Below are 13,792 nucleotides of genomic sequence, written 5' to 3'. Positions count from 1 at the left end.
TAGAACCTATAATCTCTATTTGACTCAATAAGACTGTTAACAAGACTTAATTATTTCATACCTTACGTAATTATTAACAGAACTTAATATTCATGTCAGGTGAGCGGTATAGTAGAACCTACAGCTCTCAGTTTGGCTTAATAAGACTGTTAACAAGACTTAATTATTTCATACCTTACGTAATTATTAACAGAACTTAATATTCATGTCAGGTGAGCGGTATAGTAGAACCTACAGCTCTCAGTTTGGCTTAATAAGACTGTTAACAAGACTTAATTATTTCATACCTTACGTAATTATTAACAGAACTCAATATTCATGTCAGGTGAGCGGTATAGTAGAACCTACAGCTCTCAGTTTGGCTTAATAAGAATAGTGGTAGAACCTAACCTAACCTGTAAGATCAGTTATCAAAATATTTGTCTAGCATGCAGGATGTCTCGAGTTCGATACCAAGTTTAATTTAAATGTAAAAATGGAATTATCACATTGGTAATGAAACAATTAACACAGTCTTTACACCCCTTATAAAGACTGTAACATCATTTCAATTATCATGCAAGTTATGATCTGTGCTAAGAAGAGGTTGTAAAGATAGCACAGAACCTAATGTCACATAAACAAACGCTGATTTCTCCAATAACAACCCAACATACAAAAAACAAGGAACCACTTGTTTCTTCGAGGCTGTTCTTGCACACATACCCTTGAAAAATGTAATAATTTAAACCAACTCTTTATTTCTTAGGAAATCATCGATTTCCTCCAAAACTCCTGTAAAGTGCTGGCCTCCATTACTACTAACGGCAAGTCTTTCCATACGTTAATCACCTATTAGAAAAATAAAATTGTCTTTACTAGAGCATAGTCTGTCTCAAACTTGTGTTCTCTCGACGTATTATCTTCAGAATATCGCACAAAGAAATCAGACTTGATCCTACTGATCTTTTTAAACTTCGATAAGATTACTTCTTACCTTTCTTTTCTGAGAAGAGAGAATAAATTAAGATGTTTTATCCTATCCTTGTCAGATAAACCTTCCATTCCTGGAATCATCCTACTAGCCATTCTCTGAACCCTTTCTAACAAATCAATATCCTTTCTTAGATAAGAAGACATTCAAACAGCGCTCTGTTGCTTTTAGAAATGCTAGTGGAATTTTAGGAAGTATTTATGGCTATATTGATTAAAAGTCAAATATGTAATTATCTTTCTATTCAATTTACTAACTGGGCCTCACTTAGAATAATGTGTACAGTTTTGGTCTTCTTATCTAAGAAAGCAAACCACGTTAGAATGTTAGTTTAAGGGCTTCGTAGGACCTTGGAAACAAACTAGAAAACATTAATACTATTTGTCTTTGACTATTTAATTTCAGATGTGGACGTTATGACTGAGTATGTACTGAAGGGTACAGAGGGATTTCTCACCCCCCCCCCCCGTCAGGCTTGAGAGTTAAATATGATTAATGTAAATAAGAAAAATTAAAGGTCCAAGCATAGGTGTTCGCAGGATAGGGCAAGGGGGCATTTGCACCTCCCCATGGAATTTCAAAAGAAAATTTATTTAAAAATGTATTAGAAAATAATTATATTTAAATATGAATGACAAAATTAGATTTGCATAAATAAGCCATAGTCAGCCAGAGCATCACATTCAAACTTCAAAGCAAATGGCCTGCACTGTGCGATGGCTTGCCCCCACCTGGAAATTTTCGCGGACGCTCATGGGCCCAAGCATTGACCTCTAAGGCACTCCACTAATAATAGAGATCCAGTTTGACTGGACTCCATTAATAACAACCTTTTGCTTTCTTTAATTCATCCACCCAACAGTCCAATTAGCTTGTCTTTCCTCAATTCCTATATATGTGATTTTCTTAGCTAATCTTTTGTGTGATACACTATCAAAAACTTAAGTCCACCAAGTCCACATCCTTTCTATCATTCAGATAACAAGTAACGTCCATGAAAAAATATAACACATAAGTAAGGCAATACTTCCTTTTGATAAATCTATTTTGGCATTAATTAATTTATATGTCGTATTTCAATAAATTATTTGTAAAGCTTCTTTGATCAAACACCCTAAGATTTTTTCCCACTACAAAAGTACGATTAACTGGCCTATACTTTCCAGGGCAACTCTTATCATTCCTTTGAAAATAAGAGTAACGTCAGAAGCTCTCCAGTTTTCAGAAACCTGTCCACTCTCTAATGACCTATCAAAGATGAAAGAAATATGCTCGCGAATCTGATCTTTGAACTCCTTTAATCCCCTATTTATACCTTGTCTGTCCCTGGTACTTTATCTATTTTTAATCTCTCAATCTTTCTACCTATCACAAGATTTACGTCAATTCCAATACTTCCCACAGAATATTCAGGATCAGAAATATTGCTATTACCTTGTCTTGTAAAAATAGAAGAGAAGAAAGGAAAAACATTTAAAAGATCAACCATTTCATAGTCTTCAATAAAATCATTGTCATGAGCATTCTTTAAAGGCTCAATCCCCATTTTAACAAACTCCTTACCTTTAACACATTTTTTTTAAATAATCAGTGCTTAGTATGAATATTATCAGCTGTTTTCCACTAGCTCTTTTTTGAATTCCTAATTCCCTTTTCAACCAAATCCCCAAATTTCCTATAGCTCTGTAAATATTCTATCATATCTGCCATCTTAAACTTCTTAAAAAGTAATGGTATTTAGCCATGATTTTCTCTTTTATGTCTTTAATAAACCAATTAGGTTTGATATTCTCTTTTATCCTTTTTCTCTTTTTAGGAACATGCCATTAAAATAATTTAAGAATTTAAGAATTTCTAAAATCTTTCCCACATCACCTTTTAACTCAAGATCCCAATTCACTAATGATGCATTATGCAACGATCATTCTTTCCAAAATGTTCTCCTCATTTCAACTCTTCCAATCATAGCCTCATCAATGTTAGCAATAAATCTAAGATGACATCCCTCTGGTAGGCTCTCTGATCATTTGATATTAAAAACAATTTTGAATAACTTCAAGAAACATCTCTCCCTCACTATACGACTCCATAAAATCCAATCAATTATTTTATCAGTATCCTTATCAGTATAACAACTCTGATCTTGTAATACAGTTTCTCATTGACCTCGTGCTTCTGATCAGGTGGTCTATAAGAAAGTTATGAGAGTTAACAAAGAAGGAGAGTACAGAAACAAATTATTACATAATCAGTGATAAGTGAAAAAGAGAGAAACTAATGATAACATATAGTTTTAAATACAGCTATAAGACTTTATAAAGGCAATAGAGAATACATTAATCACATAAGTGATGAAAGTAATGATAAAATCTCGCGGCAGGTTAAAGGATCATCAAAATGTTCCATTCTGCCGTAAAGGGGCCATCTTGAATATCTTGATTTAACTTAGTAGTTGACAGATCTCATTGGCTATTTGTGATAACACTTATACAATAATGTTGATTTGGTCATGTTAAAACAGCGTCACTTGAAAGTCATAAGAATTTCACTGTAAACGTATGATTGAAACTGTTATGTTTAGTATTTAATCGGTTTACAAATATCGATCTCAATCAGTAGGTTAAAGGACGTCAACTTTAAAGAAATATGCAAAAATCTCTCGGAAAACTCTTAACATCCATAAATAATAAAACGGAAAAGAAGTGTATGTGTTTGTCAAGCTCTTTATTTGCCTCAACTACAACATGCCCACCAGTGGCACAGCGGTATGTCTGTGGACTTACAACGCTAGAATCCGGGTTTCGATACCCGTGGTGGGCAGAGCACAGATAGCCCATTGTGTAGCTTTGTGCTTAATTACAAACAAACAAACTACAACATATTAATTTTGAGCATACTTTAACTCGTTTAAAAAACAGAAAAATAAGTGAAATGTAACCAGAAGACTGCTCTTTTATTAACAAACACACTTATTAACTTAATAGTAAAGAGAAGTTCCTGGTTAAGTATGCAGACTTATTAGAAAGATAAAAAGATTCCTCAAACTAGAAGTAATTTAATGAAAGCTGGAACTACAGATGTAACTAGTTTATAGTTATGTGGATTTTGTGATTTAGAAACATACTAAGAACAAATAATATTACTCGTTTCGTTATTTATGGGAAGAAACATTAGAGAGGCGTTAATCTACAACCAGAGTACATAGTGTGTGTATATATATAACCATAGATAAGGGTCTCACTTAACATTTGCATTAAACATTTATTAACTAATCACACAAAACGTATTATAGAACTTTATGATATCAGAAAAAACTGAGCAGTCGAGATACAAGTGTATTCTTGGTAATAAACGTGAAAGAATTTTTGGTTTTTTTATGAGAATTCATATGGAGAAAATGAGAAAAGACACCCCCCTACCCCAAAATGAAGATACTTATCACAGACGCACGTGTAGTTCAAAAGAGGCGAGAATAAAAGCATAACGCAGTGGATCTTAATAAAGTGTCTCACGTCAAATCATATAAAAAAGTTCAGAATGAAACATAATTTCATTTCCTGTAGGTCAGCAGCTATGTCATATCGCAGTCAACAAACGTTAACATAACACCTTTTAAGAGTTGTACTTTCTATCCATCGTTCCTTGTGCCTCATCATAACAGTTTGGAAAAACGCAGGTGTTATATTACAAATCCAATTGCGTACAGCTGCTTTAATAATATTACTTATTTGAAATTGTTGTTCACACAGCTTATTTTCGAGGGGACGAGAAATATGCTAGATCACACCTATGCAGAATGTAGATGCACACTGTTCCTCCGAACTTCTCATTTACAGTCGCTCAGTAAGCCTAGAATTATTATGTTGCAAGAGGATATTTTCTAGCAGCGAACGAATATTGACCTACCAAAATGTGTACTGCATGGTATTTTAACACTTTACCCTACCACGTAATGAAAATTGACAATCTCCCTCTCAGCCATAATATCTGTAGGTATCCCGAAGAAGGATTCAGTAAAGATAAAAAAAAAAAGACTTAATATTAAGCTACTTAGTTTGGCTGATGATTTCTCTACTTTAAATAATTTCCTGAAGAAACATAATAAAATACAAAAGTATTGCAAAACAAAACAGAAGATTCACTGAGATAATTAATGTTTTGACAGAAGTAAAGGATATTTTATTACTGTGTAAAAACTGTAGTTAAATGTAAATACCTTACAGAATTGGTTTTGGTTTTGCCTTTGACAGCCTTTCTTATATATATATAAATACTAACAGTGGTAAATACACATTTAAATTCAAAATCGAATAATGCAAAATTATGACGTCACAACATCACGCTCTTATTCACAGATGATAGAAAAGAGTATTATTCTTTCTGCGTTTCAGAGAATCGCATCACAAATTATGTATGAGCTTGTGTGAAATTAATTCCCATCATCTTATTACCACAAACATAACAAACCGTGTGAAAATACTCCCGTTGACACGAGTCTTCTTCCAAGCTTTTCTGACCCAATATTACAGAAATATTTTCTAAGAGTGGCGTACTTTAATTGGTGATAAGTGACTTTTAAGTTTATCATAAGAAAGGAAGTGTTCGTGGCAATTTACGAGGAAACTTTGTGGTTCACAGAGAAACAAATTTTAAAAGATCTTTAGTATAAGAGCAAGCATGCACTATATAGGTAATGAGTGCATGAATTCTTAACATGCGTTGAGAAAAGATTGTCTCATGGTGAATTTCAGGGCTTATAATGTTAACATTCGTGGTTGGGTCCCCTGGGTGGACACAGTGCAGATAATACAGTGTGTGGGTTAGTGCTAGAACAAATAAACACTCAAAAGATTTGAAACACAAATAGTAAACTAATTTGTTACGAAGTGATATATTCTTTTGTATTTTGCCATTTCAAAAAAACGTGTATTTTAATATATTGTATAGCCTTTTTTTTCCCTGAATTACTTCTATTTTTTTATTTTTTATTTTGCAAATAATGTTTCCCTTAACAGAAAATCATAACAATTCAAGTCACACATAGGAATAGTGAGAAAACTGAGAATAAAACGATAGCTCAGGACTGAAGTTTGAGTAAAATTAGATTTCATAATATTTTATTAAGTGTTATGACATAAACTTCCGATTCTAAGCGCATTTCCATTTCCACTCCTGTAGATAGAAAGGCAAAACCCAGGATATATGTTTATCTTTCTAGACTATTATCTCTTGCCACCAGGTGACTCCGGCATATCTTATACATCCGGGGAAAGAAACCGGGATTGAGAGAAAAATCATCTACACTGTAAACTAAGGAACGGGAGTGGCTTGTGTAACAAAACGGTTCGAGTTTTCCTTGTAGTACTTGATCACGTGGAAAACACAGCTACCTTGAATATAGTGACAGACTAAAGGGTATATATGTTGTATTTCAGAGAAATGGTTCTGTTGATGTGGGATGAATAAACGAAATACTAAATCACATAAGTATACCTTCGAAAGCATTTAGAAAGTTATTATTCTACAAAGCAGCATAATATATCCGTCAACCAATATTTTATATACTTGACCTTAGAACCATTAAGCAACAGTTTGTAATCCTGACCTTAGAACTGTTAACCATTAAGCAACAGTTTGTAATCCTGACCTTAGAACTGTTAAATGAGGAGCGGTTAAAATCATAAGAATACGCGCATTTGTAAATTAACAAAAGTTGGGTTTTCAAAATTTGATGATTCTAGTAATGTTGGACTATATAATTCACGTTATTCTATTGACTATTGTAATTCCAGATTCTGTAGAATTATGTACAATGTATTATAACACACAAAATGTTGAAGGAAAAAATTTTTTTCTTGTAAGTATACGCTAAATACATTTTGATGCAACTTTGAAGCATACAAACATTTAGAAATATAGTATCTTCAACTTATGCACTATGTGTTGTTTGAGATCACAAACATATTTGCAAGGTTATGGTAATTGATTTCTTGTGTGGTATGATCATCAAATTTTATTCGATATAAAAGAACATGATAATCATCATCAATTTTGGTTCGATATTTATACAGTTACAAATAAATATGATAACAACCAGCAGTTGTCATAGCCTAGTTGTATGTGCAAGATTGCAGTCATAACCAGCAGTTCTGGTTCGATATTTATACAGTTACAAATAAATATGATAACAACCAGCAGTTGTCATAGCCTAGTTGTATGTGCAAGATTGCAGTCATAACCAGCAGTTCTGGTTCGATATTTATACAGTTACAAATAAGCGTGATAATAACCAGCAGTTGTTATGTACAAGGTCGCAGTCATGAGTTTCAGTTTCTGTTCAGTATCACATCAATGCAGTTATAAGTGAACAATATAATACCCAGCAATCTCATATCATGTTTTTGTATGAAAGGGTGTGGTCATGGCCGCCAACTGTTTGTATAGATAAAGCCATGTGAGGATAACCAAGACTATTACTGTCTTTATCTGTAGTCACATGACAAGCCCTCTTAATTTTGAAAGAGCTCTAATGTAGAGGTTTTCAGACAGGTTTCTACAGTACATCAACAACTCACGTACTATTTACTGATATTTCCTTTCAATAAAGATAACATTGATGAACCGAATTTGTGCATTTTACGATAAGAACATGGAGAAGGGCAGTGTAAGTTAAACGTATAGAATTAAGTTGTTATTTTATGTTTGTTATTTTGTTGAGTCAAGTAACGGTATAATTGTAGGATCAACAAGTAATACAGTGAGTGGAATGGCATCAAATTTTATTTTAACTGAGGGGGTTGTCAAGAGAAGCACTTGAATAGCACGTTATAGCACAATATGACTGGGAAAAACATTAGTACATTATAAATCGGAGATAGAATAAAAAATACCCTATTTTTCAGAGTTTCTGATCAAAGGTAAGCTAACTATATAGCTGGTGACATCAGTTATTCAAGGATATGTTGGAAAATTCAAGCCAAATATTTAAAATATAGTACAGAATATTTTACTGCGAGAATGTAACTAATACGCTCACGAAAACAGAGCACTCGAAAAATACATACTTTGTAGTTTAAAAAAGAAGACGCTATTACAGCAAAATAAGCATAACAACCAGTAGATGCATACGTAAGTAACAGTATATATCCTCTCATACGATCGTCATAACTAACGTTACACATTACACACTTAGGTATATTTATACAATAATCGCAGTATTTTCTTAAAAACTTTAGTTTTCCCTCAAAACAAAACTGGGTAGTATGCATCATACAATCCTCTCCCAAAAATACACGTGCACGTTGTTTGCATACATTCAAAAAAAAAAATCAGGCAGTAATGTTGATATCATGACTAGCTTGGGAACGAAAGCGACACTGAATATACACACATTTCTGAGTGCCGTTTGTTTTAATTACCGTATGGAAGAACAAACTTTAAAAACCATATTATCAAACTACAACAACAAAAAGCTTTAAAAGCTTGGTTGTTTTCTTCCATATTAAAGTAAATCACAGAACATCAGATGATTTCAACAGATAAGACGCAGTTTCTCTTTTTACTGCACCAATCCTTTACTCGCACGAAAAAAGTAATCCATTAGGTCAGATCTTGTTTTTTAAATCAGATATATGAGAAACTGTCCACTAGTGTTCTCCTTACCTTTGAGGAAAATCTCTGGTTGAAACCAACTTCTCTTCCACTCAAGACGCTGCTGTATGTGGCCGTTTTACTCCTCTTCGTGACTCTCCTACCGCGAGCAGTACCCGTACACCCCTCCACCCACCACAGCCCACAGAAAACAGGACGAACTCCACCCCATGCGCGTGTCATGAGGAACGACTGACGTCAATACTAGCCACGTGACATCTGAGGGGAAGGGGGAGACGAGGGGGTGGGTCGACTCCTGGCGATAGTCTGTCTACAAAGGGGGTGGTGGCGCAACGGGAGGCAGTGGGCGATGTGCATGCGGAAATGGCACGGGGACACACGCACGCGCTTTCCGCCCCAGTTGCCTAGACTACGATTCTAATCTCTTCTTGGTTTACTATAGTAAGGTGAAGTTATAAAAGTAATCAAAGGGTTAAAAGCTTTCGTTACAGTACAATAAAGAAATCCACCGCAGCTTAGAAAAATAGATCTAAACATTTGTTCAGAACTTTGACAAGTAGCAGTCTGATAGTGTATATGTGGGGTGTGTGTAGGTGTCTACGCCCAAACGTACACCTACGGTGGGAGGGGGTATAAGCTAGACAGTGGTATTCCCCTTTATTTTACCAAATGGCACAGATACGCCTAAAACCATGCACACTCAACCCAAGTTTAGGCGTTATCAGAAATCAGACCTCTTCTTAGACACGTATGCTATGATGTGTTATATATAATTCACTTTATGCACTCATTTATAAAGCGTCTTTTTTCCTCCTGTGGAACAACTGATAAGCTCCAGCGAACAAAAGAGGAAGGTCTAACCAGTTTTGTTTCTGTTTTACATCGTCATTCCTCTAAAAGATGTTATTTGCTACAAAGATTCTACAACCAAAAGCCTACTCAGAAGATTCAAAGGTATATTTCAGCATTTGTTTTTACAAAATTTAGCTTTCAAATATAAGTGTTAAGCACTATGGACAAAGACAATTAAAAGAAAAGAGTGGATAAATTAAACGTCCTGCGTAGTTGCAGATAAACAACATAGATAACAACATTAATAATAATTGCAAGCACATAGCAAACAAAAAACTAAAAGAACAGAGGGAAATTAGTGGCTGTTTGAATAAACCAACATAAAGTTACAGAGAACAATATACACGGGTATACTTTATTAGAAAAAAAAGCGATGATCAGGGAGGGACAAGAGACAAATGGATATAAATATTCACGTTGTTGTTTGAGCACAAAGCTGTACAATGGGTTATCTGCGTTGTGTCTATCGTGGGGAATCGAACCCAGAACTTTAATGTTGTAAGTCCATAAACGTACGACTGACCCACCTGGGGATATATATTTTTTATGCATAATACACACGACTCAATGAAAAATATACGTGCAGTTAACTTATAGCTTATGAATAATTCATGCAAATATAAACAGTACCAAAGATGCCTTTGACCTGTAAAAATATACCAAATTAAGATCGTTTTCAATCAATCGAGTTAGGACTTGAAATGTGAACGTCCCACCTTACATTTAGAAAGAAAGGTTTGGTTTGCTTTGAATTTCGCGCAAAGCGACACGAGGGTTATCTGTACAAGCCGTCCTTAATTTAGTATGAAATAATAGAGAGAAGGCAGCTAGTCATCACCACCCACCGCCAACTCTTGAGCTACTCTTTTTACCAACAAATAGTGGGATTGACCATCACATTATAACGCCCTGGCCCCACTGCTGAAAGGGCGAGCATGTTTGGTGGAACGGGGATTCGAACCCGCGACCCTCAGATTGTGAGTCAAGCGCCCTAACCATGAGAGAAAGGGGAGTAAATAATAAAGATTTATCATATGATATGCAGACGTTTATATATATAAAAATTTTAATTTAAACACTCGCGCATTATACTCATTTGGGCGAATGAATGAATTGGAACACACACACACACACTTATTTTTGAATATATGTTTATATAATTTGGATAGCAAAACCATAGATATATCAAAGTAAAACAAAAGAATAACAAGAAAAACAAAACTCTTAAAAAAGGTTTGCGAAAAATAGTTGTCTCGAAAATACTGAAACATAAACAAATATAAAAACCTGCCAGTATAAAAACAAACATTCCGCTCAGATACGTAATACTGCGGAAAAAATATAAAATTTTCAAGGACCGGTATGTTACGTCATAGTTGACATAATGACGTCACTTCTGGTACGTATATCATTTGTTAAATGTTTTTGTAAGTATTCCGAAAATATGCCTCCTAATGGGTCAGCGGTACGTTTACGGATTTAAACCACTAAAATCCGAAGTTCGATTTCCCGCGGCGGATGCAGTAGATAGTTTACTGTAGCTTTATGCTAAAACAAACAAAATTTCTAATTTTAGTGTGAAATGATTTCTATGTGGATTACTTCACTTTCAACTGTCATTATGAAAAGTTTTAGGTTTTTGAATATGCCATTAATCAACTATCACGAATAGAGGTAAAATCAATAGCGTGTTATTGTTTGACGTATTTCAACATCCAGAAACTGATCTCAAATACACTACCACAAACGACACTGCTTAGTGGAAAATGTGTTATTATAAACATTTTAAAGTCAGCATATCTAAGACCTGTGGATGGGAGAGACTATAATCTTTTATTTGCACAAGTTGCACTGTAAAGTTATGTTGAAAACAGTTACTTGGAAAAAAAAATCCATTAGTTTCTCGTCATTTCTTCAATAACGCCGATAAAGAAAGTAATAAGCAACCCGGTGTTGTTTACGAATTAGTCAGGAATTGTACATGGTGTAAGACATCCTATTCTTTACCCCTTTAACATAACAGAGGAAATATATATATTAATAATTTCCTAAATTTGACATTCAAAATTACTTTTTTTTCTTTTTTGTTTTGATTCTTGTGAGTAGATATACTAATTACTAATTATAATCTGATACCCCAAAAATTAGAAATTATACACTGCAAGAAATAGTGTAGGGGTGATTTCAGAATTGGCCACAATTGAATAACAAACACCAGCTTCTGTGAGCTCAAAAGATTGGCGTGACATCTAGTGAACACTCATAAAAGTCTCGAAATTGAAGTGGTGTTTGGACATAAAGTAACACAGAAAGTTAGGCTCAGTGAGATGAAACTTAATATAAACAACACTACAAAAAATAAGAAGAAGAACAATATTTCGAAAAATGACTCACATTCAAGCATAATGTAAGCTTAAACAAAATTTAGAAAATATAACTCACATTCAAGCATAATGTAAGTTTCATTATTAGTCACAAGAAGTAAGCCGAGAAAATGAAAGCATAATTTGAAACTGATAAAAGAAATTATAAGACTTTTTATTATTTTCATCGTAAAATCACTGAATGATTAACAAAGTTTGAGTAATCGAGTACATCGTAACCAATCGTTAAATTTCTATATTACAGGAACAAGTAGTCTCTAACACATCATTTTCTTGAAACGGTTCTGCAGTGACTACTTTTTATACCACTATCAACACCTTTAGTCGCCACATACACATATATACATTTTAAGCGGAAAATCGATAAGGCCTAAGCTTAGATCCCTAACAAATCATAGTTTGTGACCAATTACATGCTAATACAATGTAATCGTTCAGTTAGAAAGTCCGCAATGAACGAGTGAATTAATTAGGGCAAGGTCGGATTTAAAAAAATGGTACCTTGCGCGCGACACTAAAAGAAAATCCGCGATCAAAATTACTAGTAGTAAACTTAAATCGCTTATCACATCAACAAAATATTCGATGACGAGGAACCCACTTTGAGACTAATAATGCTTGTAAACTACTTGTACCTGATGATGACAAAACCTTGCAGAAACGTTGTACATTTGCTGTTATGTTAAAGGTTTTCTTCATTACCCATTCAAGCCGTCTCCAAGCATTATCAACAAAGTATGTTTACCAGTCCAACGACGTATAACACGAAGCTTAAAATAATCAATCGAATTTAAAATAGCTTTGTTTCGCTTCGAATGAAGGTAAACTCAGATACATAATAACAATAGTACAGTAGTGGACGATTTACGGCTAGCAGATGACGAATGATAATAAAATTAGCGCGCGCACAGTTTGCTAGGTTTTATGGAAATTGCAGCTTTTTGTTGAGGTTTCGACTTTCTTATAAGAAAATGAATTTAACGTAGTCATTGTCACAAAATTTTGTTTGATACTTTGAATTTAACCGTTTTAAGATATATGAATTCAAAATGGTGAATATGAAAATATAAATCTTTGTAAGACCTCGGCAATTTGGAGCTGGCTGTCAAAATAAGAAGTTGCAAACCAAAAACCAAAATCGCTGCCATTAAACGCTTAGCCAAGAGCAGTGTTATAGTGAAAGAAGCGAAGTCGGCTGACCTAAACAGCCTACTTCAGGATTGGCGAAAAGGCGCCTTCAATCGAGGAAACATTATAATATACTTACCAGAGATGAAATCCAACACAAAACCATTCATAATCAGAGGCATACACTACAACATTCAGATACAACAAATACAGGAGCAACTAACACAAACATCACATTCACAAAAGTTGAAAGAATCACATCAATCAGAATACACACACACACACACAAACACAAACATTATCAAAGTACTTACAGTCAACACACAAAATATCCAGAGGCTAATATCAAATGGTATTATACTCTGGTATCAGAGATCCCAGGTAGAAGAAACTAAAACACACGCCGTAGTTGTGACGCAATGTTAGAATTGCCAAATCTACGAACATGTGGATACAGCCTGTAAATCTCTCTCACGTTGTGTGGGTTGTGGTAGTGATCATCACATTACATTCTGTTCGAAGGAACACGAAAACCCTCTTTGTTCTAACTATAAACATCAGTATACAGCCAGCCATAAAGGCTGTCAAAAGTCTAAAGAAATAAAAACTAGAATCTACAACATAAATCACAACATAACAGGAACTACCTCACAACACACAGAAACGAGCCAAACACAACAAATCAGCATTAAAACGCCACTTTTTCCAACACCAACTATACAACCAACAACCACACAAACAAAAACATATGCGGCAGCAGTACGAAATCAACCACACAATAAACACACACGTATTTCAAACAAACAATCACAGTCACAAACCAAACCAAAAAAATTAGATAAAC

At 34.3% G+C, this 13,792-nt stretch overlaps 1 protein-coding gene across 6 annotated transcripts in view; it reads right to left on the bottom strand.

Annotated features, from left to right (window-relative positions):
- The window catches only part of LOC106463031 (zinc finger protein 64-like), a 67,869-nt gene extending 58,944 nt beyond the window's left edge, over positions 1-8,925 (bottom strand). For 3 of the 6 annotated variants that reach the window (XR_002611454.1, XR_002611453.1, XM_022390715.1), the window contains exon 1: positions 8,636-8,917. The gene's annotated coding sequence lies outside the window, so the exon portion shown is untranslated. Of the gene's footprint in view, positions 1-8,635 lie in introns of all 6 variants that reach the window. The other 3 variants (XM_022390698.1, XM_022390709.1, XM_022390705.1) reach the window with 2 other exon arrangements.
- Between the last annotated feature and the right edge of the window lie 4,867 nt (positions 8,926-13,792).

The sequence above is a fragment of the Limulus polyphemus genome, unplaced genomic scaffold, assembly GCF_000517525.1.
Source record: "Limulus polyphemus unplaced genomic scaffold, Limulus_polyphemus-2.1.2 Scaffold50, whole genome shotgun sequence".
Taxonomy (NCBI): domain Eukaryota; kingdom Metazoa; phylum Arthropoda; class Merostomata; order Xiphosura; family Limulidae; genus Limulus; species Limulus polyphemus.
This window is presented reverse-complemented; position numbering and strand designations above follow the sequence as displayed.